We start from the raw sequence: 4,999 nt of genomic DNA on the forward strand, positions 1-4,999 counted from the left end.
TCACATACTACTGTAAACATGTATAAATCTTATCTGAAAGGTAAAACTTGGCAAAGCTTATGAAGTACAGACTAAACAAGTACAGACACCATGCACGGCTTCATCCACAGTGAAAAGAAATGTGAATAAACATAAAGAATGCAAATTGAGTCATATCTGCATACCATGTACAGACGCACATGTGGTCCTGGCATAACCCGTGTGCTGCCTCCTGCCACTGCTGCTGTGTGCTGTAAGTGTCTGATTCAAAGAATGTTATGTGAGGATACGTTATCTCCATGTGAGCAGTAAATCATGGCTTGCAATGGAAAATAATCTTTCATGAGCTGGAGAAATGGCTCAGTAGGTAAAGGGGCTGCTAGACAAGCACCAAGATGTGAGTTCAAGTCCTTAGAATGCATGTAAATCCTGGTATGGTACTGTGTGCCCATAGCCTTAGCTTACAACCAGGTGGGGGTGAGGGCAGAGACAGGAGAGTCCTTGGAAGCTGGAGGCTCAGTTAGTCTGGCATGGATAGTGGCAAACAGCCAAGAAGAGACCTTGTCTCAAACAAGGTGGATAGCAAGGCCAATACCCGAAGGTATCTTCTGATTTCAACATGTACACTGACACACACACACACACACACACACACACACACACACANAGAGAGAGAGGGAGGGAGGGAGGGAGAGAGAGAGAGAGATGAAAACACACATATAGATAAAAATAAAATATTTTTAAAAGACTTTGTGTTGGGCAGCTTTGGTGTCATGAGGTAGACACACCAGCTAGAGAGATTAGGAGAAATGTTCTGAAAGCATTTTTGCTCATTTGCTGTATTTGAAGTGCCTCTAGCCACATGCACACCACACGTAGGAATACATACTGCTGTCACAGTGTTGTTAAAAAGTTGGTAGACTATTTTAGAGAACACCCCTGTATACCAGAGCTTTGAGCTTTCCCCAGACAAGTATCACAGTAGCTTGAGTCGCAAAGGGTGTGGCATGATCCAGAACCCCGTTTCTCCTGCTCCTTAGCTCTCAACTCAGTTCTTTTACCTGTCTAATCATTAACTCCTGATATACAATGTGATCATCAGAGTCCCTGCCTCACTGGGCTATCCTGAAGCTTTGCTGAGACAGCACGGGTAAAACTCATAGCCCGGATTTAGACTGCCAAAAAAAAAAATGCATTTATGTATCTGGTACCAATCCTAAATTATAGAACTGCCAAGATGAAAAAGTGTTCTGGCTTCTTAGAAATTCTCAAACGACACACAAGCATGCAGATTAAACTAAATTTCTGGTTGACTATAGTAGAATGGATCCTTAATAAAAAGGTAGAGGGCTGTGACCTAAGCTTACATGTTGGTGTGGTGTGTGATAGAGGACTGGAGGCAGGGAAGTCAGATTTACACACATTCATTCTGTTCATTCGAGTGCTTCCTCAGAGATGGTGACATCATTTACTTTTGAGATGGGTGAATTTAACAATGCAAAATTTAATCCATGGGTGAAGAAATATGGTGAAACCTTGCAAGAGTCTAGGTCAGGAGAGAAGTTACCACTGATTTTCAAAGATGAGACTTGTGTCCCTTTCTCTCACATCTTCCCTTTCTAGAATCCTCTTGAGTTGTGTCTTTTTTTTTTTTTTTTATTTCCAAGACAGGGTTTCTCTGTGTAGCCCTGGCTGTCCTGGAACTCACTCTGAAAATCAGTCTGGCCTCAAACTCAGAAATACTCCTCCCTCTGCCTCCCAAGTACTGGGATTAAAGGCATGTGCCACCACTGCTCAGGCTGGAGTTGTGTCTTTTAAGACTCCACCAGCTGACTGTGATGTCAGAATAATATCTGAGTATCACTTTCATCTCTAGTCTAAGAAACCCTTTATCAGGCCTCATCTCTAGAAATTTAAACCTGCTTTATTCACCAAGATTTGAACAGCTAGCCCTAAAACAATCTCTCTCTTTTTTCTTTTAGCTATTATATTTTATTTCCTAGAGCTAATGTAAGTTTACCCACACATTAAACAGAAAGTGCAGAGTTCCTACAAACTGTCTTTCTTCCCAAACACCCCAAACCCTGTTGAATTATCTTGGCTCCCTTGTCAAAGATGGAGTGGCCATTTCGTTTGATTCTGTTTCTGGGCTGTCAAGTCTTGGAGGTCCATTTGTTTATTCTTTACCCCACTGTCTTGATTACACTAGTTTTATAGTAAGTCGTGGTCAGATGGGGTCACTCTTTTGAATCTGTTTTTCTCCTGTAGTCTCTGTTCTGGTCTCTACCTTATTGATTTTAGGACTAGTTTAGTGATAACCACAAAGTAAGTTGTTGAAGGTTTTACTAACCTGCATCGCATCTCCAGACGGGTTGAATTGAAAGGGACTTGGTAATAACGGTGCAATTGCCTACCCCTCAGTGTGAAGCACCGCTCCATTTCCTTAGGTTTTCTTCGTGCTTGCTAAACATCAACATTTTGCTGTTTGCCTCCTGCAAGTCATATACAGATTTTGTTCTGTTTATTCTCAGGTATAGCTCCTTTGTGTGTTAGTATAAACGAGACTGTTTTAAATTCACATCTAGTTGCTTATTTTTCTATGGGTGGAAGAGATTGAGTCATATATTAAATGTATCCTGAAACCATGTTATAGTGGCTAATTTGTTTCAGGAGTCTTTATGTGTGTGCCTGTGTAACAGTGGTGTGTGTGTGTGTGTGTGTATGTGTGTGTGTGTTTGTGTATGTATGTGTGTGTGTTTGTGTATGTGTGTGTGTGTTCGTGTATGTGTGTGTGTGTTCGTGTATGTGTGTGTGAGTGTGTTTGTGTATGTGTGTGTGTGTTTGTGTATGTATGTGTGTGTGAGTGTGTTTGTGTATGTATGCCTGTTTGTGTGTATGTGTGCATGTGTATGTGTTGCAGGAAATATTTAAAAAGTGAGCTAGCATGTTCCTGCAGTAGTGCGGACACCAGCAGACCACATGGCTCTAGATGGGTGATCTCAACACAGTAGTCTCCTGCAGGGCCGGTGCCCCTGAGTTCTCGCTGCCACACAACGACCACCCACCCCATGGTCAATATGTTTGTGAGTGTATGTGTGTGTGTGTTTGCATATGTGCGTGTGTGTGTGTGTATGTGTATGTGTCTGTGCCCATGAATGCATCCATGTGTGGAGGTCAGAGGTTGACACCAGGAGTCTTTTTCTTCTACTTTCCATCTCATCTATCTATCTATCTATCTATCTATCTATCTATCTATCTATCTATCTATCCATCCATCCATCCATCCATCCATCCATCTATCTATCTATCTATCTATCTATCTATCTATCTATCTATCTATCTATCTATCTATTATCTATCTATTTATTTATTTACATTTCAAGACAGGGACACTCACTGAACCTAGAGCTTTCCTTCTAGGCTTGCTGGCCAGAGAGACTCCAGGATTCACTTCTCTGGGCTCCCTTAGCACTGAGGCTATGGTGTTGTTCACCTTGCCTGGCCTGGCTCTTGCATGTAATTCTGGGGATTCAAACTTTTGCTTGAATGGCAAGCACTTAATCCACTAAGTTAGAGGTTCTCAACCTTCCTAATGCTTCAAGCCTTTAATACAGTCCCTCATGTCATGGTGATCCCCCCCAACCACAAAATTATTCTCATTGCTACTTCATATCTGTTTTTTTCTACTTTTATAAAATCATAATGTAAATAGCTTTTGAAAATAGAGGTGTGGGGGTCGCGACCCACAGGTTGAGAATCACCACACTGAGCCTCTCCTCAGCCCAGCAGTCTACTTTTAAAAAACTTATGTGGTTGCCTTGGAGTTTGCAACATACATTTATGACTAATCCAGTTCCACTTCCAAATATTATCTTGCCTCACTGGCAATGCAAGTGACTTATACCAGTTCCTCGTTCTTCCCCCGTCCACCCATTTCTACCACCGGGTGGCTCATTCCCCTCTCCCATAAGCAAGAAGCCAGAATACATTTTCTCTGCCAGTTTTCTGGGCAAACTGTTACCGTGTTAGAGCAATTAAAGGTAAGCAAGAATAAGGTGTTTTCTTTTTCTTTACTTCGTTCCTCCTGTGTTTTTCCTTTTTTACGAGGTTTCAGCTTTCGGATCTATTTTCAAGATCTTTCGGCGTTTCTTGCAGGCAGGTCTGCCGGCAGCAAGTAGCTTTAGTTTTTCTGCCTGAGAAAGTCGATCTGACTTCACTTTGAAGGAAGGAGGACGCTTTGACTTTTTCAGTCTTCTGACGGATAATTTCGCCAATTTTAGATTGGCAGGAGGGTCTTCTCATCTTCAGGCGTTTTAAATATTCTATCCTTCTGTCTTCTTGCTAGGAAAGCTTTGGCAAAAAGCTTGATGCAACTCTCATCTTTGTTTCTGTATAAGATGTGTCCTCTCGAATCTCTTTACTCCCAGACTTTTCTTTCCAGCTTGTCTTCGTTGATTCTACAGTTTAAATACACTATTCCTGGGTGCCAAGTTGGTTTTTTTGTTTTTTGTTTTTTTGTTGTTTGTTTTTGTATTTCGGTTGACTTCTCTGAAATCCCAGCATCTATGGCTTGATTTTTGTCAGTTAATTTTTGAAAATCCTGAGCTAGTGATTTTCTGGTATCCCCCCTTCTCCTGTTACAGCTTGATTTCATCTTTTGTCATTATTAGTTGTTAGGGATTATTCCCCCCACCCTCTTTTTGCTTGGCATTTCAAGTCTCAAAGTTTGTATTGACATATCTTCCAACTCAGGCATTTCTTCTCTGCCGATGAGCAGCCCAGGCATCCTATTTCCATGTCCAGCACTTGCAGTCCTTCTTAAGCCTTGTGTACTGTACCTGTGTTGCTTACCTGATGTTCTGTGCTCTCCACATTTCTCAGTACACCTCGTCATGTGTTAACTGGCTATTTTAAATGCCTGGTCTCTTCTGCATTTAAGCCTGATTCTGGTGGTGGTTGGCTCATCATTTCAAGCCCTGGCTGGTGTGTGTGTGTGTGTGTGTGTGTGTGTGTGTGTGTG

This window comes from Mus caroli, chromosome 12 (assembly GCF_900094665.2).
Source record: "Mus caroli chromosome 12, CAROLI_EIJ_v1.1, whole genome shotgun sequence".
Lineage (NCBI taxonomy): Eukaryota > Metazoa > Chordata > Mammalia > Rodentia > Muridae > Mus > Mus caroli.